Genomic DNA, 27901 nt, shown 5'->3' on the forward strand with positions numbered 1-27901 from the left:
AAAAATGCGGGTCGGGTACAATATTTTCTTCTTTTTTTTTTTGGTCCGAGTTGCGGGCGGGTTAGTTGAAAATGTCGGTCGGGTGCGGGTTGTTTATACATTGACCCGCGCATCACTGGTAGACATTAATCTAATTACACTGTTGAAGATGTCATTTGTAGTTAGTAATACAAGTAACTTACCCAACTGTTATAATATCAGAGGTGAAAGAACAGTATGTTATTCAACCTAATTTAAATTTTCATGTAGGTACAATCCTGCAGGCATTAAAAGAACATGGCAGCAGCTGAAAATGAAATATAAAAACATAATTCAATTAGGTAAGGCTTGAGCATATCATGGGTGTAGGCTACCTGACTTTACATTTGACATAAATAACTAAATAGCATCCAGTGTCAAGCAGTGCAGCAGCATTTTTGGCTGAGGGAATTCCTGGAGGGACTTCAGAGCCAGTCACTCCCGAAGATCCAAGCGCCTTCATAAAATGTAAGAGGTTTACATGTGTCATTTATAGGCTATTTTTGATATTTCCATTTATTTTACTTTGGGTTGGGTTTTTTGTTGGTCCCAACATATGGTAATGATGGTAATATCTGTCTTTTGGAGCCTCCTGTCCCAACAGAACCCCAGGCAGTTGTAAGTAGCCTACTCAATACACCAGAAATTATGATAAATAGTGTTATAAAGTGTACTCAACCAAATGCTCATCTTCACAGGACGATGAGGATAAAGAGTTTCTGCTGCCACAGAGAGGTAATGTTAATATTATGTGTCTACACATCACACAATCTACACATTCAGATTTTTTTCACATATTTATGTGGAGTAGCCTATAGAATATAAGTTTATATCCAAGTTTATTTAACTGAAACAGGCCCCTGGACAGGTTTGAGAACCACTGATCTAAGCTAATCATATGACTGTTAGTTCTACTGTGTTAAGCACTTTTTGGTTAAGTATATATTGTCTTTGACCTGAGCATCCTTAGTCTGGATTTCTCTGTATAGGGGTGATGAACTGAGAAATCAAAATTTCCTTGAGCTTTTGACATATAAGAGATCATCATACTATAATAATATCCTGTAAGTTTCAGAACTGAAAACTACCTTGTTAGTCCAATAAAAGCTTTTATAGACATCAGGCTCAGCAAACGACTCGTTTTTCAAAGTGGGGAACTATGACATCAAAGAGGATAAAACACCGCCTCCACAAAAGAAGATCAACGCTATAAAGGCTGAAAACATTGGTTTATGTGACGTTCAGTACATTTCAAATGTTCCTCTGCCAGAAATTCCCCCCTGGCTGTTCCAGATGCCATCAGTAGATTTCAACCTTCAATACAAGCTCAAAAACAAGATAATGCAGGGAGATACTGGAATAATAGTACAAAGGTATATTGAACAGAATTATGCAAATAAAATAGCAATATTTACAGATGGATCAAAAGAGCCAGAAAATGGGCGCACCGGTGCTGCGGTTTACATTCCAGAGCTTAAAGTGGCAATTAAGAAGAGAGCAACAGACCATGCATCAGTGTTCACAGTTGAACTCCTGGCTATTACGCTTGCACTAAAATGGTTAGGGGGACATAATAGGGCCAATGCACTTATTGCATCAGATAGCTGGGCAGCCCTCTGTAGTATCAAGACCATGAAATCATGCAGGCAAGATCTAATCATGGAGATTCATCAGATGCTGTATGACCTTCATAGCAAGGGGAGGACAGTCTGCTTTTTGTGGGTTCCTGCTCATGCAGGGGTTGAGGGTAATGAAGGTGCTGACATACTCGCAAAGCAAGCACTTAGTTTACAAACAGTGAACAATATCCCATTGGGGAAAACAGAAGGAAAGGCAATTATTAAAATGCAAATGCAAAAAGTTTGGCAGGAGTATTGGGATATAAATGAGACAGGAAGACACTTTTATAGCATACAAAAACTGGTGGGGAAGGGAGGAGTGGTGGGCGGAAGCAGGAAGGAGGAGGCGGTCATCACCCGCCTTAGATTAGGACACACGGAGCTTAACAGCACGTTACAAAGAATTGGGAAACATCCTACGGGGAAATGTAGATCATGTGAGCAATCTGAATCTGTACAGCATGTTCTTATGGAATGTAAGGAATATGAGAGAGAGAGGAGAGAACTAAAAGTCGCACTGCAAAAGGAAAGTGTTAGTTTCACAGTAGAAAACATGTTGCAAAGATCAGGAAACATTAGGAGGCATGTATATAAATACTTGAGGGAAACAGGGTTAATGTATAGGGTTTAAGGGTGTTTTTTTGTTTTGTTTTGTTTTTCTCCTCTGCCATCGAATGTACCACACTCCAGTCCGCTAAGTGGCGGCAATGCACCTATAAGCTGGGTGCCAGCCGCCAACCAAATCCAAAAGAAGAAGAAGAAGAAGAAGAAGAAGAAGAAGAAGATCAACGCCTACTTCAACACGGCCTGTTTAGCCCCGCCCACCGATTCGCCCAAACATGCTAAATAACATATAGGACTACATGATAATTGCTAAACCGGATCGAGCTACTTCCAAGCAATAAACATGCTGTTTACTAAATATTGTGCAGTGCCTGTTTGTGGAAGAAGACAGTCTGCATAAGCTTCCTTCGGATTCCAGCATGGTTAAACTTTATTAAATCAGTCAATCACAATTTCCCGACACGGATCTGCCAGCAACATGTAAGTAACAATGTGTATTCTAATGCCTGATCTGCGATCAGTGATTTCTGTGTAATTATTCAAGTTCAGATATTTCTCTTAAAATCGTTCAATACTGTTTATGCATCAGTGACTAAACGATCAACTTCACATAATTTCTCGTAGAATTATGAAAATAATATTTTTTAAACTGAAAGCGATCAAACAACGATCCCTTTCCAATCGCCCAACTGTCAATCAAACAGCACAGCGCGAGCCGCGAGAGCTTATCTGGACACTTACCAAACTCGTGATGAAATAATGACACTGTTACACTACACAACGAAGCTCTTACTGTGCATTCACATCGTGTTTGCATTGTGATTTGGTGTAAGCATTTGTGAGACTGCAAAAATTGCGTTGCAATGATAAGATCTTTATTCACGCGATCAACAGACTGTCTGTCATCTGCTCAGTCAGTGCTCATCATGCTGCAACCTTTCATGTGATGGAATAGATTTAAATATAATGCTTTAAACGATACTTTTCACGATTTGTTAATCTCGATAGCTGTAATAGTAAAAACGTAGTAAAAGTTTTCGAGAGAGTTCATATAATACTAGCTATTTCATATGCAAGCATGTCAGCCAATCACAGCAGTGGGCGTTTGCACTGCAGTCTCACAGCAGACACGCCCCTTAAAACAGAGCGTTCAAATCTGAGGCTGAAATCAGGCTTGGAAAAATGGCTTTTATTTATAAATTATGACAATTTTTGATGTAAAAATCATACTAACATTATAAGGGCACCCCAGGAGGCAACATTATAAAATAATAAAACAATCCAGTTCATGACCCCTTTAATGTTGAAAATACCCATTACATAAAATATTTATATCACATCGTGCTTCTAATTAAGTGATACAAATTAAGTTGTACAAAACAGGCCTACACATACCATACTCATCTTTGCACCAATAAAATGTGCAACACTTTATGTTTTTACAACCAAATTATATGTATCTATTTAATTTAAATTACAGTGGAATGTTTTCCTTGACATCTCGCGATTTTGGGGCACATGAGTTCCCGAACATAATGCATGATGGGATACGCTTAGCCTTGAATACTCCAAAGTGGTGTTCGAGATAGTGTGGGTTTAGTGTGCATTAAAGGTACACTGTGTAGGAACTTCTCCCATCTAGTGGTGAAATTGTATTTTGCATTCAAACGAATAGTGCTCTCTAGCACCTCACTTTTTCAAATGCGTGTTGCAACTACGCATTTATGTACCAAGAAGCTATGACAACATATCTTCCAATAGCACTTCATCGAGTTTAACTATACATGTTCTACTGTTATGCTGCCTATATAATAAATTACACAACCAAGCAATGGAAAAAAGCTTGTAATTTAGACCGTAACATTGCAACTTAAGCAGACACGTAAGCAGGCAACTTCAGCGTCCCTTTAAAAGTCTTTCTCCTTCATTAGCTCTTTCCACCTGGGAAAAGCTATCCCGATATTTACCCTCGTTTTTTTTTAGCAGCAACCATCATTTTTGCACTGCTAGAGTACGGGACTGTCTAACGCCTTTCCCGTCCCCTTTTGATTGATAGCAGCTTTCATTAAATAGTCAGCCTGTATTATACAGTATTAAAGTTGATTCCCTTTCGAGGGAACTCGCACTGCGTCGTTGAAAACGACTCTTTGGGGACGCTCCCTTAGCGTGCGCCTCTGAAGTATGAATGAAACTAATCCAATCCTGATTGGTGTTGCGTCATGACACTGTGCTGGCACACACACACATTAGCTTTCGCTCTTCAGCAAGCGCTCTCTGTGAAACTGTCTGTCTTATTTGATGTTGTTTGTCAGTGAAATCCTCTATATTATGGCGAGTGAAAGATACACTAAGTGTGTGCACCCCTGCCCTATATTTCTCACGGGTGGAGACACGCATCAGTTGTGTGTACACTGTTAGGAGCGCAGCACGCACAGGCAGTTCTCGAGGGGGCTGCCTGTGAACACTGTGAAAGTACTATAGAGTGCTGCGCTCCCACTTGGCTCGCGATCCCCGCGGTTCGGGTCCCGCGTCCGTTGAGGCGGCGCGGTGGCTTGGATCGTGGGGATCGCAGAAGGATCTCGCGGATGAGAACGAGACTGCCGAGGCACTTTCATGTTCATCATCCGCAGATTCTATAACGCTCGCTCACGACGCAGAAGCCCGCGATGTGCCTTCTTCTGCCCGTGACGAGTGCCCGATGCTCGAGCTATCTGCTTCTGAGGAAGTGGATGTGCTCAGCATCGGGGACGAGGAACATGAGTCACACTCGCCGGTGTTGTTGTAACCCATAATAAAAAGTTGTCCCACTACATTGCAATACAGAATCTATAGCTCGGATCTCGCGTTTGTCGAGGCAGCGCGTAGATGACGGCTACTCTGCAATAAAGATTCTGAGTGGGTGCGAGGCATGCACTGTCAGCTCCTGAGGGTGCTGGCTGTGGTTTTTAAGAAATATCTCGACGCACACAGCCGTGCGTTTCGGGTGTTTCAGCCTCGAGCCCGTTGACTTTCTTTTCGAAGAGATGAAAGCCAAATATATTGTGAACGACTCGAATCTCGCGTTTGTTGAGGCAGCGCTTAGATTACGAGTCTGCAATAAAAGGGACACACGCGATCTGTGAAATAATACTGTTTGGGTGCGAGGCATTCACAATCAGCTCCTGAGGGTGCTGGCAGTGTTCACTTCATTGAGAAATATATCGGCGCGAGTGCAATCCGTGCGCTGTCGGATGTTTCAACCTCGCACCTGATGACTTTCTTCTCGAGGGATGAAAGCCAAATATATTGTAACGGCTCGAATCTCGCGTTTGCCGAGGCAGCGTGTAGATTACGAGACCGTATAAATAAATATTAAAACAGTATTGTCTGGTGATTATGGCTGCATTAAATTCTATGAATTAATATGATGGAATTGAAATGATGGAATATATTATCTGACTTTAAGAAGTTAGATATTTTAATTCAACCTACCATCCAGACCGTGTTTCACTTATCGAGTGTTTTTGGCTGCATTTAATTCTGAAGAATTAAAATGATGAGCAGCGAACATCAAAAATCGTTTAAGATTTTTCCCTGCCGGTCCTCCGCTTCAGGGTATCGAAAACGAGACGAAGATGGCTGTCCCCCCCCCGTGGAGGTATGAGCGAGAATCGCTCCTCCGCGGAGCTCTCAGGAAATCGATGTTTGTATCCAGCTTCAAGTGCGCTTTGGGACACATCGGTTTTCAGCGAATGCACGCTGTAAAAGGCGCCCAAAAGGCTTGCGGCCAGTGTTCGCGTTCGCCAATCGGAACTGTTTTCGATTTATTCCCTGCCGGTCCTCCGCTTCAGGGTGTCGAGAACGAAACCCAAAAAGTCTCTCCTCTGGGGGAGCCCTCAGGAAATCGATATCTGTATCCCGCCGTAAAGTGCGCTTCGGGCCACAATGATTTCCAGCGAACGCACACCGTGGCGTTCACCCCAAAAGCTTGCAATAGGGCACCGTCTATGGTCACAAAATCTTTCTCGACTTTTTCCTGCCGGTCCTCCGCTTCAGGAGGTCGAGAATAGTGCTCGAAAAACACCCGAGGTCAGTCTCGAGGGGCTGGTTCCCTTAGTAGATTTTGTAGAAGAATGGCAACGCCTTCCGAATATATCTATATGGGTCCTGAATATTATAAAATATGGCTAAAGACTGCAGTTCGGTCACCGACCTCCCAAGTTTGCTGGGGTGGTACTGACTGCAGTGGTTCCAGAACAGGCTCGGGTTATGGAACAAGAGGTACAGAACTCTACTGGTCAAAGGGGCCATATAAATTGTTCCCCTACCAGAGAAAGAGTCCGGGTTTTACAGCCGGTACTTTATAGTTCCAAAGGAGGATGGCGGGCTGAGGCCGATTTTAGATTTGAGGCAGTTGAATAGTTTTCTCTGAGGAGATTCAGGTTCAAGATGCTCACTGTTCCCATTATCGTGAATCAAATCAGATCCGAGGATTGGTTTGTCACGATCGATCTAAAAGACGCCTATTTTTATGTCTCCATCCTTCCATGTCACAGGAGGTTCCTGAGGTTTGCTTTCGGGGGCGAAGCGTACCAATATCGGGTTCTTCCGTGCGGCCTAGCACTCTCTCCCCGCACGTTCACTAAGTGTATGGATGCAGCTCTGGCTCCACTGAGGCTTCAGGGCATCCGTATTCTGAATTATATCGATGACTGGCTCATATTGGCCCAGTCTCGAGAAATGGCAATTCGGCATCGAGATGTCGTTCTTGGCCACATTCAGAAATTGGGGTTGAGACTCAACACTAGGAAAAGTGTGTTAGAACCAGCTCAGAAAACTACTTTTCTGGGCATAGTATGGAATTCGGTTACGATGCAGGCACCTATGTCTCCCGCACGTATCGAAATCCATCCTGACCATGGTGTCAGGGATAAAGCTAGGCCAGGCCATCACTGTAAAGCAATTTCAAAGACTGCTGGGCCTCATGGCAGCGGCATCCAACATAATTCCTTTGGGCCTTCTTCACATGAGGCCCCTTCAGTGGTGGCTCAAAGCCAAGGGGTTTTTCCCCCAAGGGGAATCCGTTCCGTATAATAAAGGTTACGCGCAGATGCCTTCGTTCCTTATTAATATGGAAGAAATCTTGGTTCTTGTCCCAAGGGCCAGTATTAGGGGCGTCATGTTATCGGCGCTTTGCCAGGGGTCTGTGGCAGGACCTTCATCATTCTTGGCATATAAATTGCCTAGAAATGTTGGCTGTGTTCAGGGCTCTGAGGAGTTTCCTCCCAGACATCAAAGGTTACCACGTCTTGATACGTTCGGACAATACATCAGTGGTAGCGTATCTGAACCGACAAGGGGGACTCAGATCGCGCACTCTATCCAGATTGGCGCATCAGATTATTTTATGGTCCCAAGGGAAAATATTATCTATAAGAGCAATATATGTCCCGGGGGTTCAGAATCAGGGAGCAGACATCCTGTCAAGGCAGGGGCTGAGGCCCGGGGAATAGAGACTCCATCCAGAGGTGGTGGAGCTGATATGGCAGAGGTTTGGACCAATGGAAGTGGATCTGTTGCGTCTCAAGGGACGTCCCACTGTCCACTTTGGTTCTCCCTCACTCATCCAGCCCCGTTGGGGTTGGATGCCATGGTACAGGCCTGGCCGAGGCTTCGCCTGTACGCTTTTCCCCCGATCACTCTGCTCCCGGGAGTCCTGGAGAGGGTCCGTCAGTAGGGCATCAGTCTTCTTCTGGTAGCCCCGTTTTGGCCGGCCCGAGTATGGTTTTCGGATTTAATTTCACTCCGGATAGCTCCGCCATGGCAGATTCCTCTGAGGAGGGATCTGTTATCTCAGGCGGAGGGTACTATATTCCATCCTCGCCCAGAGCTGTGGAAATTGTGGGTCTGGCCTCTGAGGGGGCTCAGTACCTAAATGCTGTTCTATCATTTGGGGTGCACGGAACCATACTTATCTCTGGGTTCCGTCTACTAGGAGATTATATGGCCTTAAGTGGAATGTTCTTCCGCTTGGTATAGAGAACATGAGTTAGGCCCAGTTAACTGCCCAGTGGCTTCAGTTCTGGATTTTCTTCAAGATCGTTCTCTGCGAATCTCTCCCCGTCCACATGGATGGTGCACATGGATGCCATTGCGGCGTTCCATGCACCACTGAATATTGGGCCTTTGGGGAGGCACCATCTGGTCATACTATTTCTCCTTGGTACATAGAGGATGAGACTGACAGTCAGGTCCAGGGTTCCTTCCTGGTACCTGGCGGTGGTTCTCGAAGGGCTATCCCTGGCTCCCTTCGAATCCCTTCAGTCGGCTTTGCCTAGGACCTCACGTTCTAGATAGCCTTTCTCTTAGCTACTTCTTATAAAGAGACTGGGAGACCTCCAAGCCCTGGCATTAACGCCAGCTTGCTTGGGGTTTGCCCCGGCGGAGTTAAGGCCATCCTGCATCCGAGACCCAGCTATGTGCCTTAAGTGCAATTTAACATGGCTAGGTCCATGGTCCTGCAAGCATTTCATCCTCCACCACATATGTCGGCAGAAGAGAAGAGGTTCCTTGCTCTGCCAGTCAGAGTTCCGAGTATTACCTTGAGAGGTCCTCTTCTTGGAGGAGGTCGGACTTACTGTAGTGTGTTTCGGGTCACCTAATGAGGGGCTCCCGGCTAAACAAACCATAAGTAGGCCTACAAGGTGCGCAATTTGCCTTCACCTTTGGCTGTAGGGGCTCATTCTACTAGAGGCATGGTGTCCTCTAGAGCCCTCCTCTTGGGAGTGCCCCTCCAGGAGATCTGTGAGGCAAGCCGGTTGGGCTACCCCACACACTTTTATCAGGTTTTATAGTCTGCACCTCCCTAGTACGCCTGGCGCACATGTGCTCTCGTCCTAGATGGGTGCCTGAGTTCAGTTTCACTCTAGGGCAGGCCTTTTCTCGGTGCGTGGCCTAGTGGGCATTCGTTCCCCAAAGAGTCGTTTTCAACGACGCAGTGCGAGTTCCCTCGAAAGGGAACGTCTCGGGTTATGACTATAACCCTTGTTCCCTGAGAAGGGAACGAGACACTGCGTCGTCCTGCCACGCCCCTCAATGCCTGAGAGCGGCTTGCTTCATCGCGAGGCTAATGTGTGTGTGTGCCAGCGTCACTTTTATGCATCCGGTCATGCCGTCACATGTTACGTCATGACGCAACACCAATCAGGATTGGATTAGTTTCATTCATACTTCAGAGGCGCACGCTAAGGGAGCGTCCCCAAAGAGTCGTTTTCAACGACGCAGTGTCTCGTTCCCTTCTCAGGGAACAAGGGTTATAGTCATAACCCGAGACGTTTTTATCACAAGTTTTAAGGTGAACATACAAAACACTGCTTGAGAAAACATTGTGCTATTAGACTTTTTATTTGTTACTGAGACACAGCCCTGTGACAACTAGCCCCAACTAATCTCCCATAAACCCCCCACACTTAAGATATTTGACAGAACAGTTATAAAATCATGCTATACCCGTTTCACCAACACCCGTGACCAGTGACAGCACTACAAATGATCAGGATGAAACCAGTATTGCCGTTTTCTGAATTAACACTTTATATTTTAATATGAGCTTATGACAGCTCAACTAGTGCAGATCGAGCAGAGGGAGAGTTCTCTTACGAGAGGTTCTCTCGTATTGCGTAAGTTAGCTTACGCTACGGGTAAAGTCATCTTTTCTCGAGATATGAAGCCAAAAAATTATCCTTAATTTTTATTCATTGTCAACGCAGTGCAGCAGCTAGCAGACCTAGAGCAGGCTATCTAGCGCGCTCATTGGCTGCTCCGCGGCAACTGCAGCAGCCTACCAGTGAGCCTGGCGTGACGTCACGCCCAATGAGGGCGCACGCTCCCTCACGCGTCACAGCCCGCCAGAATGGGAGTGGCTTAGCGTATAAAAGGAAGGCTCGGAGGCTGATACCCTGATTTTCGTCTCTTCAGCGAAGCTCTCCGCATCGCTGCACTCTGAGAGAAGCCGCCGCCGTCGAAACCAGCGCCTGCAAGCCGAGGAAAGCGTCTGAGGAAGCCGGCCGTCTTCGCCGCCTTCAGCCTTCCGTGCCTGCTTCGCTATCCGGCGTCATATCCTTTTACTGCTGTGTGTGTTCGCCGCTGCGACACATACTCTCGCTTCTAAAAGAGAAATTTCCTACGAGGCGTTGTTTCAAATGCCTCGCACCACTCCCCGCTCTCTCTCTCCCTCTGTTCGAGCCGCGCAACTGCGCCGTTCACAAGGGATGTCAGAGATGCGGACGATTACGAGGCTCGCTCTCTCCCTCTGTTCGAGTCGCGCAAACTGCGCCGCTCACAAGGGATTGCAGAAGCGTACGGTCACGGGCTAGTTTTTCTTTACGTTACAAGAAAGCTACCCCGCCCCCCGCGCCCGTCTCCCGGCGAAAGGAGAAAAGAGTGTTTCATATCCATTCACACATATTTCTCAGTCCCCTCCTAAGTTCAGGCTACTGGAAATATCAATACTGCAATAAACGAGCCTGTTACACAGTACACGCTCGCCTGCAAAACATGATGACGCTCTCTGGCTACTCGCCCCTCTTCCCGCGCTCTCTCCCTCTGCTCGAGCCGCGCAGACCGTGCCGCTCACAAGGGATCGCAGAAGCGGACGATCACGGGGCTAGTGTTTCTTTACGTTACAAGAAAGCTACCGCCCCCGCGCCCGTCACTCACCGGCGAAAGGAGAAACGAGAGTGTGTGAGTCCCGCCGAGGCTTGACTGACCGCCATGTCTCACGTAGTTCTCAGTCCCCTCCCAAGTTCAGGCGACTGGTAATATCAATACTGCAGTAAACGAGCCTGTTTGAAGTACACTCACGCCTGCAAAACATGATGACGCTCTCTGGCTACTCGCCCCGCTTCCCGCGCTCTCTCCCTTTGCTTGTGCCGCGCAAACTGCGCCGTTCTCAAGGGATGTTAGAGCGGACGGTCACGAGCAATGTTCAGCACCCCGCGTGCCTCACTCACCGGCGAAAGGAGGAGAGAGTATCTGGTGCCCCGCTGAGGCCGGGCCAATCTCCAATCCTCACACATTTCTCAGTCCCCTCTGAGTTCAGGCGGCTGGAAATATTAATATTGCAGTAAACGAGCCTGCTACAATGCACGCACGCCTGCAAGCTAACGCCGACACGAAACATGACGCTCTATAATATGCTCGCGCGAACCGATAGCCTATGTATTCTCCCCCTGTGGCTCAGTGGCAGAATCTTAGGCTTTCGCACCAGAGACCCGCGTTCGAGTCCGGCTCTGGCGACAAAAGTGTTTTATGCCGAGCTCGCGGCCAGCTTCTCGCATGCAGAAGTGAACCCGCCCCTCGCACCCTCCCGCTCACATGACGGTGTTTGAGTAACTAAGGGTCTAAACATTTGAGCCTTCAAAGCATTTTGCGCTGTCAGTCACTTAAAAAGGCGACTGCAGATGTGTATTTTGCAGCCAACGAGTCAGTTACACAACTCGCTCGCCTGCACACAAACGGCGTTCGCACAGCGACCCAGAGAAATCTGAAAAGAGTATTAATTCTGGTTATTCGGCTCACGCCGACGGTGTTTTGAGTGTAGGAAATGTGCCCACAGCCCAGTGTTCAACCCTACACACAAGCACGATCTCCCCTGTGTCTCTCACAGAGCTCACTCTCACAAAGCGGGCACGCGCCGCTCGAGTGATAAGCGTAGGAATTGTGCCCACGAGTCAGTGCTCACACCTAACCACTGCCCGCTCTGTCACACAGCTGCCCCGGGGGTTAGATCAAATAAAGCTCCCCAACACTGGCCATGTTATGAATGTAAGCCCTGTGCCCGCCCACGAGCGCTCACACTTACTGATAAACACATTAACACCCACGCCGCTCTCGCGTCACGGGTTTCTCACTGCAAAACGTTCTCCGTCCCAAGTGACCGAGTCGTTCAGTGCAGTCCAGCCAGTTATCGCTATCAGCGAGCTCCCGTTCCCCAGCATCGACAGCGCGCGCACCGCGCAAATTCCTCTGCTACGAGTTCCCTATCCCGCGCAGTGCAGCGGCCGGGACCCAGAGGCCATTCGACCCCTAGCTATGCATGCGGAAGCGTGGGAAGCTATCCCGGGCGTGTCAGAATGGGTGCTGAACATTGTGAAACGGGGCTATTCGCTGCAGTTCGCTCGCCGTCCCCCGCGCTTTCGAGCACGGACCGAGACGAGAGTGAACACAGAAGCAGCCCATCTGCTTCATACAGAAATAGCGAAACTATTGTGCAAGGGGGCGATAGAACGAGTGCATCCTTCTCTGACCGAGACGGGCTTTTACAGCCATTATTTCCTCGTTCCCAAGAAGGACGGAGCTCTCAGACCCATATTAGAGCTGAGATATTTGAACAAAGCTCTTATGAGACGGCCGTTCAAAATGCTCATAACCAGACAAATCCTCGCGCAAATCCGCCCGAGGGACTGGTTTATTTCTCTCGATCTGAATGACGCATTCCTTCAGATTCAGATTATACCCCGTCACAGGCCATTCTTGAGATTCGCATTCGACGGTCAGGTATATCAATACACCGTCCTCCCGTTCGGCCTGTCTTTAGCACCCCGTACGTTCACGAAGTGCATGGACTCGGCCCTCGCTCCCCTGAGAACACAGGGCATGCGAATTCGGAACTATTTGGACTACTGGTTGATCCTAGCGCAGTCAGAGGAAGAACTCATATCCCACAGACTAGCGCTTCTCAGCCATCTGAAAAGCTTGGGTCTCTCGGTCAACTGGACCAAGAGCTCATTAATACCCAGTCAGTCAATCTCTTTTTGGGAATAGAGCTGGACTCGGTGGCTATGACGGCCAGACTGTCGACACAGCGCGCGCGCCGTATTCGACATCTCGCCGCGTCTTTTCAGAAAGGCAGGTGTTTCCCCCTGAAAACATTTCAGATGATGTTGGGCCACATGGCTTCAGCTGCAGCGGTGCTTCAGCTGGGCTTACTGCGCATGCGCCCGCTTCAGCGCTGGCTGAGAGCGAGAGCGCCCCGCAGAGCGTGGATTGCCGGCGGCTCGCGAGTCAGTGTGAATCAGGGCTGCGTCTCAGCCCTGCAGCCCTGGCTGGCGGCCGAATGGTACCAACGGGGAGTTACAATGGGAGTTATCTCGCACCGGAAAACGATCTCGACAGACGCCTCCAACCTAGGTTGGGGAGCGCTTCTCGAGGGCAGACCTGTCTATGGCCTCTGGTCAGACCGGGAGAAATGCCTTCACATAAACTGTCTGGAGATGCTAGCGGTCGAGAATGCACTGAAACATTTTCTCCCATACCTGCGAGGACACCATGTACTAGTTCGCACAGACAACATGTCAGTGGTGTCCTACGTGAACCGTCAGGGCGGGATCAGATCCAAATCCTTTGCGCACTGGCGGAACGCCTCCTCGTTTGGGCTCAGGGCTCACTGCGCTCGCTGAGAGCCGCGCATGTGCCCGGTCACCTGAACGTCGGCCCTGACAGACTGTCCAGAGACAACGTTCCCCCCGGGGAATGGTCTCTGCACCACCAGACAGTCCAGCTTCTATGGCGCCTGTTCGGCAGAGCGAAAGTCGACCTCTTTGCGTCAGACGACAACGCCCACTGCCCGATATTCTTCTCGAAGAGCGAGGACGCGCTGGCCCAGCCTCCCGCTGTACGCTTTTTCCCCCGATCTCGCTGTTACCCCAGGTGATCGGGAGGATCAGAGAAACGCGCCACTCAGTGCTCCTCATAGCCCCGCACTGGGAGAACCAGACATGGTTCCCGGAATTAATGCGGCTGGCAGACTCAGCCCCATGGCCGATCCCGGTGAGGAGAGACCTTCTCTCTCAAGCCCGCGGTTCGATCTGGCATCCCCATCCAGAGCGCTGGTCTCTGCATGCGTGGAGAATCAACGGATACTCGTTGATTTGCCAAAAGGGGTCGTGAACACGATCACGCAGTCTAGAGCCCCCTCTACGAGACGGCTCTTCGCGTCAAAATGGTCTGTTTAACAAGTGGTGCACGGGGAAAAATTTAAACCCACAAGCGTGTGGGATTTCGTGGGTTTTGTGCTTCCTTCAGGAGCTGCTGGACGTGGGCAGGTCCCCCTCCACGCTCAAAGTCTATGTAGCGGCTATTGCAGCGTTCGCCGACTCGGCGCGCGGCCGCGCATTAGGAAGGAATGAATTCATCATCCGCTTCCTTAAGGGAGCCAGGAGGATGAATCCCCCGCGGCCCCCCTCGGTTCCGATCTGGGATTTGTCTTGGTCCTAGAGGCCCTGAAAGCTTATCCCTTCGAACCTTTGGACACTGTGGATCTGAAATACCTCACGTTCAAAACCGTTTTTCTGATAGCTCTGTCTTCAGTTAAACGCGTGGGTGACTGTTACACGCGTTATCAGTTAACGCGGCGTGTCTTGAGTTCGGACCTAATGACTCAATAGTCATTCTCAAACCGAGACATGGTTACGTCCCCAAGGTGATGGGCACTCCTTTCAGAGCGCAGGTCATTTCCCTCTCAGCCCTACCGGCATCCGGCAGCGAGGTTGATAGTAACCTCCTCTGCCCTGTCAGGGCTCTGAGGAATTACGTCACGCGCTCCGCCGCTTTCAGGCGCTCGGAGCAGCTTTTCGTTTCGTTTGGAGGGCGCACCAAGGGTCTCGCCGCCTCGAAACACAGTCTGTCCAGATGGATAGTGGACGCTATTGCGGCAGCTTATGCGTCCAGAAACCTGCAGTGCCCCTTGGGCATCCGGGCCCATTCCACCATGGCCTCATCGTGGGCTTGGTCCAGCGGGATTCCCATTCATGACATTTGTACAGCGGCAGGCTGGGCCTCCCCCTCTACATTTGTTAGGTTTTATGACCTGGAAGTCCCCGCCCTGCAGGCTAAACTTCTATCAGTCTGAGTCGTGTGTATGTCCTGCCCACACTTTCGTGCGCGGGCTACTTACTCGGTTTAGCTCTCCTGGTTGAGCTGCACCAGAAAGGGTTATGTCAGTATAGACTGGCCGAGCCGCTCTACACCCCCTAATGTGTGCTTATGAACATGTGCTGGCCCACTAATAATCTGTCGGCCACCTGTTTCCCACTTATCAGTGTTCCCCGGGTTTCCCCTGGGACTCATGTAGTGGATGCTGGGCGCGCACGGCGTTGACAAGGGGTTCCCGTAGCGTAAGCTAACTTACGCAATATGAGAGAACCTCTCGTAAGAGAACGTAATCGGTTACTAACGTAACCTCGGTTCTCTCTAGAAGAGGGAACGAGTATTGCGTAACCCGCCGTGCTCGCGCCACGAGCTCTTGTCGCTTCAGTCGACGAAAACCAGGGTATCAGCCTCCGAGCCTTCCTTTTATACGCTAAGCCACTCCCATTCTGGCGGGCAGTGACGCGTGAGGGCGCGACGTCACGCCAGGCTCACTGGTAGGCTGCTGCAGTTGCCGCGGAGCAGCCAATGAGCGCGCTAGATAGCCTGCTCTAGGTCTGCTAGCTGCTGCACTGCGTTGACAATGAATAAAAATTAAGGATAATTTTTTGGCTTCATATCTCGAGAAAAGATGACTTTACCCGTAGCGTAAGCTAACTTACGCAATACTCGTTCCCTCTTCTAGAGAGAACCGAGGTTACGTTAGTAACCGATTACGTTTTAACAGACAACATCAGAAAATGTGATATTCAGCAGTCAAATATTTATGAATGACGACCGTTGCCGATAACAACACAGTATAACTATTTTTGCCACTGTTCATACTCCTACATACATTAGCTGTGCTCCTCTTCCTCCTCCCGCGAATGCCATTCACAAATAAGCTAATAATCAACTCGTATTTGTAGGAAGCGCGTATTTTAAAGTGATTTCGCCCGTGTTTCCTCTGGCTGGCTAGAGTATCGCTCCGTGCGGGAGATTGAAAACCCTCAGTGGAGCTCGAGCGGTGGATTACAGGACGCTTTGAGCGGGGAGGGGAATATCTGTCGCTCCGCTCCACCCATTCCAGTCCGGCTTTCAGTTTGTGTTTCGGTTAGTCACGAGTTGCTTCTGTTGGAACTGTTTTCATCCAGAGCCGGTTAAAAACAGAGTTACGAGTACGACACTCCCATAGACTGCCATGGGAACTTTGGAATGCGAAAGTAACGCGTGTCGTGGAGCAGCCGATAGTTCCAAACACTGATAGTTCCTGCACTGAACCCCATTCATTTTCAGTGTTTCCGAAGAACGCTCGCTGGTAAGTTTACGAAATTACTGTATTTTTGACATTTGAACGCATTAGCCGTCCTCTCATGAATCTAGTCAGTAGTTGCAATTTATGTAGCCAACTTTAGTTAATGTTTATTGGAAGATAATAGTTAATTGCAGCTTGCTTACATGACCAACACTTCATTAACGTCAGCTACCAGTCAGAAATGTGTAAATTCAATACTGAGGTCATAGTTAAATGTGATGTTGCTCTATATTGTATTCAGAGTTTTTTTGTCAACCCTATTTACATACATGAGGTGGTCAGAACACTAGAAATACATCTGGATATAAAGCAAATAAGTACAGCAGCACCCCCACAAATAAGACCTCAATGCTAAAATGTGTAAATGAATGCACACCTCTATGACTGTATAAAAAATCCTGAACATTATAGAAAAGCAGAATTTATGGCTGAGCTTTGTATACGGTCTCATAATGCAATACAATTATATTTTCCCTAATTTGCATAATTTGTTGGATGAGCAAAATAATGATACAGCTTCTTCCATAATGTTAATGTGTAAGAATAACAATTTGAACAACAATAGTGGTTTGTATATATATATATATATATATATATATATATATATATATATATATATATATATATATTTGTTCTCATTTAATTTCAAATTATGTACAGGAGTACAGAGTCAAAATAACAGAAATCATGACAAATGTCCAAATAGGTATAGACCTAACTCACTTCTGTAATCTCAACCTCATGAAAATGTTTAGGAAACATAGGCTTTCAATGTGTATTTAATCTGTCCTTCAATGTATTAACTTTAACACCGTTTCCTCTTTCTTTACCACTACCAGTTCTCTCCAACAGCAACAGGCTTTTTTCAAGACCCGGTCTCCTCTGGGGCCTATGACACGCTCTGCTTCTGGCAGGGGAATGCTCTCACACAAAAATCCAAGTAACTATAGCATTACTTATAGTGTTGAGTTTCAATGCTTTTGTTATCAATGTATGGCTAAGCGTTTGACTGATTCTCGATTCACCACCAGATCTCCAGATCATCCTACAGTGTCGGTGGCAGAATGTAATGGCTATTGTGAACACTTGTATTCCTTTTCTGGCCTGCTTTCTGCCATCTTTCTCTCCCTGTAGGAAGTCAAACGAGTTTCTTTGAAGACGGAACATTCAAGGAAAACTCTCCCTAGATATAATATATAATTGGGGGCAATAAAGTGTATTTCATTCATTCATTCATTCATTTATTCAATTAAATGTTTTGTTGAATGCAATTGGTTGCCTTGTATATTTTTTTTACTGTTGACCAAACTTCTTTCTTGACTTAAACTGAGCAGCTTTAATTGATATTCACTTGTTGTGCAGGTTTATGTGAATGTATTTTAACATAACATTAGGATGTTAGTAATTATGACCATAGAAACACGAGAAAAATATATACAGTAAATACTGTAAATGTATTATATGTGAGCAGTCCCCCTTCCCTCCAAAATTAAACACACAAAAAAAATTTGCTCAATTCAAAGGGCTTTATTGACATAAAAGTTTCAAGAACAATGTGTGTGAGTATGTGTATATACACTACCAGTCAAAAGTTTTGGATCGGTAAGATTTTTAATGTTTTAAAAAGATGTCTCTTGCTCACCAAAGTTGCATTTATTTGATAAAAAAAAAAAAAAAAGCTGTTTCAATGTAAAAAAAAAAAAAAAAATATATATATATATATATATATATATATATATATATATATATATATATATATATATATTTCACATTGAAACAGCTTTTTTAAAATGTAATATTTTTCACAATATTACTTTTTTTTTTAAATACATTACAATAGGAATACATTACACTTTACTATATATATATATATATATATATATATATAGTAAAGTGTAATGCATTCCTGTGATCAAAGCTGAATTTTCAGCATCATTACTCTCTTCAGTGTCACATGATCCTTCAGAAATCATTCTAATATGATGATTTGATGTTCAAGAAACATATCTCATTATTATCAATGTTGAAAAAAGTTATTTACATTTTTATTTCAGGATTATTTGATGCATATAAAGTTCAAAAGAACAACATTTATCTGAAATGAAAATCTTGTGTAACATTAAACACTACCGTTAAAAATTTTGGGGTCAGTAGGAATTTCTATTTAATTTTTGGGGGGAAATAAATAAAATAAATCAATACTTTTATTCATCAAGGATGAATTAAATTGATCAAAAGTTACAGTAAAAAACATTTATAATGTTCCAAAAGATCCTATTTCAAATAAACACTGTTCTTTTGAACTTCCTATTCATCAAAGAATCCTAAAAAAAAAAAAATGACACAACTGTTTTCAACATTGATAATAATAATGAATGTTTTTTGAGCATCAAATCATCATGTTAGAATGATTTCTGAAGGATCATGTGACACTGAAGACTGGAGTAATGATGCTGGAAATTCAGCTTTGACCACAGGAATAAATTACATTTTAAAATATATTAAAATAGAAAATAGTTATTTTAAATTGTCATAATATTTAACAAATTGTTTTTGTATTTTTAATCACATAAATGCAGCCTTCGTGAGCAGAAGAGATGACTTTTTAAAAACATAAAAAATCGTACTGATCCAAACTTGTGACTGGTAGAGTATGCATATATATATATACGTGTGTGTGTGTGTGTGTGTGTGTGTGTGTGTGTGTGTGCGCGTGTGTGTGTGTGTGTGTGTGTGTGTGTGTGTGTGTGTGTGTGTGTGTGTGTGTGTGTGTGTAACTGGAGAGATGGTTACTGAGTGAGTTACTATTTCCAAATTACGTTTCCAAATACGATCCATAACATTAACGTTACTGTTAAAGGATTAATTTTAGTAAGGCTAATGTACCTCTACATCCTTTCAAACCATTCATCAGAACACACACACACAAATACATGCATATGATGTACTGTTTACAGTATGTGTACATGTAAATGTACTGAAATGAATCCCGTTAACACTAACGTTAATGTTATGAACATAGTTATTCCACTCAGTAACCATATCTCAAGTTTCATGTGAACTAACCAAGTCAAGTCAAGTTTATTTGTATAGCGCTTTTCACAATACAGATTGTATCAAAGCAGCTTCACAGTATTAAATTAAAATAATACAACAAAGTTTGTTTCAAGAGGAATTTATTGATTGATAAAATTAAATTAAATATCCCCAAAATATCCCCAACTGAGCAAGCCAAAGGCAACAGTGGCAAGGAACCGAAAAACTCCATCAAGTGACCTAATGGTGTCCTAAAACTCCATCAGGTGACCTAATGGAGAAAAAAAAAAAAACCTTGGGAGAACCCAGGCTCAGTCGGGGGCCAGTTCTCCTCTGGCATTTATGAGCTAGAGGCCGGATTGTAGTTTGAACTGTAGGATTATATGAATGCCTGGCTGAAGAGATGCGACTTTAATCTAGTTTTAAACTGGGAGAGCGAGTCTGAGCAACGAACAGTATCAGGAAGACTATTCCAGAGTTTTGGAGCCAAATGTGAAAATGCTCTCCCTCCTTTGGTGGTTCTGGATATCCTAGGTATGACCAAAAGCCTTGAATTTAGTGATCTTAAAGAGCGCGATGGATTATAGGGCGATAGAAGATCCGTTAAATAGACTGGAGCTAAGCCGTTTAGGGCTTTATAAGTCAGTAGCAATACCTTGTAATTAATACGGAACTTTATAGGTAACCAATGCAGTGATGATAAAATCGGTGTTATATGATCATATTTTCTTGATCTCGTAAGAACTCTAGCGGCGGCATTTTGGACTAACTGTAGCTTGTTTATTGAGGATGCAGGACAACCAGCTAATAAAGCATTACAGTAATCCAGTCTCGAGGTCATGAATGCATGAACTAACTTTTCTGCATCAGAAACTGATAGCATATTACGTAGCTTAGCAATGTTTCTAAGGTGGAAAAAGGCTGTTTTTGTAACATATGAAATATGATTTTCAAAAGACAGGTTGCAATCGAGTATAACACCCAGTGCCCGGTTGCATAAAGCACCTTAAGTGTAATTTTCCCTCAAGTTCTCCCTTATGTTTCCCTTAAACCTAAGGGTGTTGCAGAAAAAAACCCTTAAGTGTTACTTAAGGGTTTCTTTAAGTGAAACGTCATAAACACGTAGAATTTCCCTTAAACGCTGTTTTTTCACTTAAGTAATCCCTTAAAAAGCGTCAAGTGTTGCATAAAACCCCTTAACGGTCATTTCCCTAAGTATAACTTAAGGTTCGGAAATCGTAACCTTAAGAGTAACGCGGACAAATATAAGATGAAATGGCTGAATTTATGGAACCAGCTGAAGATCATTATGTGCTAAGAATACTTTTTAGGGATTTAGCGATTTGATCGACGCGCAATATTAGCGGGAGATGTTTTCCACGTGCATAAATCGTCTGTCAGCAGAGAGGTTCACCGGGTTGCGGGGGCTTTCCCGTCATTTAAACGCAACGGTCAAATTTTTTTTTTCTTTTACCATATTCGTCAAGAAGAATTCATTTCTCCTCCTCTGTCCAATTAGGCTCTCTTTTTTTGTTTTCTTTATCCATTCCGATATCCTAGCCTACTTTATTTGATTGCGAAAGTGTTAGTGTTTTGCGTATCTATGGCAACAACAGACTTTTATAACGTGAATCCAGGATCGCTGTCGTGAAACACTTAAATGTTTCCCTTACCTAAGAGAACCGTTTAAGAGATTATATGCAACACCCTTAAGTTATTCTCTTAGGTAAGGGGAAATCGCCCCTTAATTATCATACTTAATGGAAAAACTTAAGGTGCTTTATGCAACCGGGCACAGGTCTTTTACTGTAGAGGATAAAGTAACAGGACATCCTATGATGTTTTTTTAACCGATAAGTATTACCTCTGTCTTGTCTGGATTTAATAAAAGAAAATTACGCGTCATCCAATCTTTTAAATCTTTAACACACTCTGTCAATTTGGAAAATTTAGCGTTTTCATCCGGCCGTGATGAAATATATATTTGAGTGTCATCAGCATAACAATGGAAACTAATTCCATGTTTCCTTATAATATTTCCAAGTGGCATCATATATATTGAAAATAACAGGGCCTAATACAGATCCCTGCGGCACTCCATAGTTTACTGGAGTTATGATCGATTTTTCTCCATTTAAATAGACAAAATGGTAGCGGTCAGATAGGTATGATTTGGACCAGCTTAGTGCTTGTCCTTGAACACCAGTATAATTTTGTAGTCGATCTAAGAGTAATGTATGATCTATAGTATCGAACGCAGCACTAAGATCAAGTAAAACTAGTATTGAGATACAGCCTTGGTCAGAAGCTAAAAGTAAATCATTTGTGATTTTAACAAGCGCAGTTTCAGTGCTATGATGCGGTCTGAATCCAGACTGAAACTTTTCATAGATATCATTTTGTTGCAAGAAAGAGCCCAGTTGAGCGGACACCACTTTTTCTAATATTTTAGACATAAATGGAAGATTTGAAATGGGTCTATAATTTGCTAGATTATTATGATCTAATTGTGGTTTCTTAATGAGAGGTTTTATAACTGCCAGTTTAAATGTTCTAGTGGCTCTTCCACTACAGGTAACACTTCTTTCAGTAGTTTAGTTGGTATAGGATCTAATAAACATGTTGTTGTTTTAGATGAAGTGATAAGTTTATTTAACTCTTTTTGTTCTATAGTTGTAAAGCACTGTAATTGTTCTTGCGGGGTGATAATTGAAGCTGAATTATAAGGCGCGATTGAAGATTGAACGTTTACAATTGTGGTTCTGATGCTTTCTATTTTCTCAGTGAAAAAGTTCATGAAATCATTACTACTGAACTGTAACGGGATATTTTGTTCGGGTGACGTCTGTTTATTTGTTAGTCTAGCCACGGTGTTAAAGGAGCATTTCACCCATTTGCATTAAGCTTTGTATTGTTAGAAACCCAGTCATATATTATAATAAATGTGGATTTTTCATCCATTTTTCCCTGAGATGGGAGAAATAAGGATTTAAGTGTTTTACTTCCTGCTTATTATGACGTAAAAATCATCATTTTGCGTCATAATAAGCAGGAAGTCACATTTCATTGAAAAGTGTAGAGACTACAGACACTCGTTCCTCATCTTTCCCAGGGGGCGGGAACCGCTCACGCTACAGGCCTATTACAGATCAGTGGGTGGGACTTGACTTTCTGAAACTAAAAGCAATATCCTCCATCTTGTTTGGAAGCTAAGCTAACAGGCGCTGTGGAGCCAGATGTGAAGATATGACAATAGCGGAGGGTAACGTTACTCAATATGATGTAGAAGAAGAGGATTTCGGAAGTCTGATGCTCGAATCAGGTGTTTGTGGCTACCTTTACAAGCCGCATTATAGCGCAGAGCAGCCGAGGCAGCAGAAGACCTGCCTGCCGCGGACGAGGAGCCCGGACTGGCTCGAGTTAGGGCGGACTGGTGGCGCCGGTGATCTCACTATGCAACTACGAACCGCTACGAACACAGAGATAGAGTCCGTCTGCGGCAAAGAATTTCAACAATGACAACTTCTCCTGGATGAAATCTCTGAATCAGACGAGGACACGGACGTTTGTGTTGTGAATCAGACGAGGACACGGACGTTTGTGTTGTGAATCAGACGAGGACACGGACGTTTGTGTTGTGAACTATCCTAGTTTCGCACCGCATCTGACTGAACATCCAGGTAACGTTACAATGCAATAATTCACCACTTCGAAAGAAATACAAATGAAGAGTAATTCACTAATGAGTTCGCCAACTAACTAGACATTTTGTGTGAAATGAATTTCAAGCTCTGGTGGTAGCTAGCCTTGTAGACGGAAGAGTTATTTCTCTTATAGGCAGATATGCGCTTTCTGGATTAGTGGGAGTGGCTTGCGCAGCTGTGCAATGTGGTGCATTGTGGGAGTTGGTGTCTTTCATACAAATGCGTCCTGAAGTTACTTTCTTTCTTTCCTCGGCCAAGAAGGCACCAAATTCAAAATTTATTTTACATTTCGACTACATATATGACCCACTTTCAATAAAGATCAATGTTCCCATGGGTGAAATGCTCCTTTAAATAAAAACCTTGTATTGTTTTGGTTGTTTTCTATTAGTTTGCGGAGGTGCTCAGCCCTGGCCGCTTTTAGGGCCTTTTTATAACATGACATACTGTCTTTCCACGCGATTCTAAAGACCTCTAAATTAGTTTGTTTCCATTTACGCTCTAAAATACGAGTTTCTCTCTTTAAAACATGCGTAGTATTGTTATACCATGGTGCTTTATTTTTCTCTCTGACCTTTTTTAATTTAATAGGTGCAACCACATCCAATGTTCTAGAGAGAATGGTGCTCATAGTGCTAGTTAGTTCTTCTAGTTCATCTGTTTGTTTGGGTTCAGGCAGCAGCTGAGACAGATTAGATAAGCAATTTGAGAAATTATCTATGGTGGATGGGAGGATTGTTCTGCCTGGTTGATAACGCGACGCCGCATGACATATTACAGCAGTACGTAATATGCAAGTTACCATGTAGTGATCAGTGACTTCATCACTTTGTGGAATGATATCTATATCGGTTGGATCGGTTCCATGTGATATAATTAAATCGAGTGTATGATTAAGACGATGTGTTGGTCCGGTGACGTTTTGCTTGACCCCAAATGAATTTAATAAATCTGTAAACGCAGCTCCTAACGCATCATTTGGATTATCTACGTGTATGTTAAAATCTCCAACAATTAATGCTTTATCGACATTGACTAATAGGTCTGAGAGAAAATCTGCAAACTCTTTTAGGAAATCAGCGTAAGGCCCTGGCGGTCTATATACGGTAGCCAAGGCTAGAGATAATAGGGATGTTTTTCTAACATCTAAGAGCGTAACATTTAGTACAAGTACTTCAAATGAAATAAACTTATAACCCGTTTTCTGAGTAACATTTAGAAAATCTTTATAAATGGTTGCAACACCTCCGCCACGACCAATCAGACGGGGCTCATGCTTATAACAGTATCCAGGAGGAGTAGACTCATTAATACCGAAATAATCATTTGGTTTAAGCCAGGTTTCAGTAAGGCAAAGTACATCGAAGCTATTATCTGTGACTATTTCATTTACAATAACTGCCTTAGGTGTGAGTGATCTAATGTTTAGAAGACCTAGCTTTAGAAATAGTTTTTGTTTACTAATAGCAAAATTTTCTGTTTTAATAACAATTAGATTTTTCCTAGATCCTGCAGTAGATTTATTATTTGATCTCACTAAACGAGGAATAGACACGGTTTCTATGCAATGTTCTACACTAGTATTTATATCAGTTGAATTGGTGCAGCAGAGACTATGATTTGGACTTTTGGTTACTAGTCAAAGGGTATTTAACATTTTGGAGATGTTATCTGACAGAAGATCCGCTCCGAATCTGCTTGGGTGTAAGCCATCAGCACGGAAAAGCCTAGGACGCTCCCAAAACAGATTCCAATTATTTACAAATAGCAGTTTCTGCTCATTGCACCATGACATTAACCATTCATTTAGCGCAAATAATCTGCTGAACTTTTCATGCCCTAGTCGGTACGTGGGAAGCGGTCCTGACACAATGATCGTTGTTTCAGGCGATGTGCTGCGTACCGTATCAGAATGAGTATACCGTGGACAGTGAGTTAGCAACGAAGCTACCAGTGATGCTATCAATATTAATACTAATTTATGACTGAAGTCTTGGATTTAATCTTGGATATAAAATGTTTGTTTGTAAGTGAGTGTGGAGAAGACGCGTTCAGCCGTGATCCACGGACGTAACCTTTAAGAGTATGCAGCGTTAGATCACTAATAGGCTTGAGACGCGTCTGCTCAACAGTCCGCGTTGTAACTATGAGGTTTTTTTTTATTATTATTTTTTTTTAGGTTTTTTAGTGGTAGGGGTGTAGAGTAGACGCACGATAGGCGAAAAAAATTAAATAAATGTTTGTTTGTAAGTGAGTGTGGAGAAGACGCGTTCAGCCGTGATCCACTGGAGTAACCTATAAGAGTATCCGGAGTTGGATCACTAATAGGCTTGAGACGCGTCTGCTCAACAGTCCGCGTTGTAACTATGAGGTTTGAGCAGTAACGTTAGTGCTTCTCAGTGAGGAAAAGTAGAAAATGTTCGTTGTAAGCGAGTTTAAAGAGAAAAATCAAGAATTATAAATCAAATCGATAGAGCTCCAAAAACAACAACGCATTCAGACGCAACGCATGATAATAACAGGACAAGACATTACTCACCGTGTTTGTTGAGTGTTTCTTACTCACCTGAGCTTTTATGAACTCAAAGGCGCGAGAGAAAATAAATAAATAAAAATAGCTGAGCGCACGGGTGGCGCGTTAACAGGCTAGCGAATTACTAGCGTGTTGTGCTAGTAGTAACGGAAGCTAGCGATGTCAGGGTTGGGTAAGCTGTATTTAGTAGTAATATAAACAACTAGAAATTGTAGTAAATGATGGTTCAAAACAAGGAAATACGAGGCTAAGACGGAGCTTACAGCACCGAAGCAAACACACTCACAGCAGGCAATTACAGCCAGGACAGTGCTGTAATTGCGTAATTGCTCAAACCTCTGACTATGCTCAACCACACTGTTAACGTAATGCCGTCTCTCCATCATATATTTACCGATAATTGCTGCAAATGGTCGTTGCTGTAACTGTATTCTACGTTATGGGAGCACCCCATTCCCCTCCAAAATTAAACACATTTTTTTATTAATGCTGTGTTTCTGCTACTCCCCAGAAAAAAAATGCTATCATATGTAAGTCATTTAAAGGAACACTTCGACTTTTAGGGACTTTAGCTTATTCACCGTATCCCCCAGAGTTAGATTAGTCCATACATACCTTTTTCATCTCCGTGCTGTAAGTCTGTTTGACGCACCCACCGCTAGCCTAGCTTAGCACAAAGACTGGATGTAAATGGCTACAGCTAGCATACTAATCTCAATAAGTGACAAAATAACGCCAACATTTTCCTATTTACATGTTGTGATTTGTATAGTCACAGTGTGTACAAATAACAAGGTCATATGAGACACAGCCATTTTTTAAACGTTTAAATACTGGGAACTATTTTCTAAGAAGGCGAAGCACTGCTACTTGGGCGGAGTGATTAGCGCAGCACCCGAGAAGCGCCGTGGTGAGGAGCAGAGAGTTCGCTCAGAGTTGGAGTAATAGAGTCAGCAATTACTAGATAGTAAATGCAAAGTTTACAATCATGGGTGTTCGCTGTATTGTAAAGAGCTGCAACAATAAACAGGGGAGACCAGGTAATACCATGATGTTTCATAGAATTCCAACCAAAAACGCTGACCTGATGAATCAATGGCTACTTGCTCTGGATATAGATCCAAACACACCTGTGTAGACATCATCAAGGACTATCTCGTTTGCTCAGAACATTTCACTAGGACGACTATTTTGAAAAAATGGAATTTGCCACACGGACCATGAAACGTGTGCTGAAGGATACGGCCATCCCATCGATAGTAAAGACAGGACAAAGTGGATCACCTGCGGCTGCGGTAAGTGTTCAGTTATGTTTTTAGATGACAAGCCTACTGTTACAGTGCCATTAGCTAGATGTAAATGGCACTGTAAATGGCACAGATGTAAATGTAAATATTATCAAGATGGCGCCGCAGATGGCTGCCTCGGTGTGGAGCTCTCCAGTTAATGTGTTGTTTTTGTTGGTTTGTTCTGCGTTTAGTCATTCTTTTCCTATCAGTTTCACCAAAGACGATCTACTGGACATTAGGAAACACACACCAGACAACTTTTTTGCAGATTTTGATTACTCAGACGTTTTACTGGACATTCTCGTCGGAGGGGCAGCGGTGTTGTTCAAACGCGCGGTCAGACGCAAACGCGGGAAGCGCGCCGGAGCCCTGGTTAAACTCCGCGAGCGCGGCCTCCGCACTGCACTCCCCATTATTCATCTTGCGAATCTCCGATCTCTTCCGAACAAAATGGACGAACTTCTTCTCCTCACCCGCACTAATAAGGATTTTTTAAACTCCGCTGCTCTGTGCTTCACTGAAACCTGGCTGAGTGAAGCCATACCGGACAACGCACTACATCTGCCGGGCTTCCAGCTGTTCCGAGCGGATCGCATCGCGGAACTAACGGGGAAAACAAGAGGTGGTGGATTGTGTTTCTACATTAACGAAAGTTGGTGTTCAGATGTAACAACACTGAAGAAGATGTGCTCTCCTAATTTAGAGGCGCATTTCATAAACTGTAAACCTTTCTACTCGCCGCAGGAGTTTTCCTCATTCATTCTCGCGAATGTTTACATTCCTCCAGACGCGTGTGTGAGCGCGGCGCTACAACAGCTGGCTGAACATATAGCTGAAATGGAACAAAGGTACCCAGACTCTCTTTTAATTATTCTTGGGGATTTTAACAAAGCAAATCTCTCCCGTGAACTGCCAAAATACAGACAGCATGTTACATG

At 44.2% G+C, this 27901-nt stretch overlaps 1 long non-coding RNA gene across 1 annotated transcript in view; it reads left to right on the forward strand.

Moving 5' to 3' along the window:
* The window catches only part of LOC309493963, a 124735-nt gene extending 103241 nt beyond the window's left edge, over positions 1-21494 (forward strand). The window contains exons 2-3 of the long non-coding RNA XR_014204141.1: positions 20423-20618; positions 20842-21494. This is a non-coding gene — a long non-coding RNA (uncharacterized lncRNA). The remainder of the gene's footprint in view (positions 1-20422; positions 20619-20841) is intronic.
* The last annotated feature ends 6407 nt before the right edge of the window (positions 21495-27901 follow it).

This window comes from Leuciscus leuciscus, assembly GCF_965113295.1.
Source record: "Leuciscus leuciscus genome assembly, chromosome: 3".
Classification (NCBI taxonomy): domain Eukaryota; kingdom Metazoa; phylum Chordata; class Actinopteri; order Cypriniformes; family Leuciscidae; genus Leuciscus; species Leuciscus leuciscus.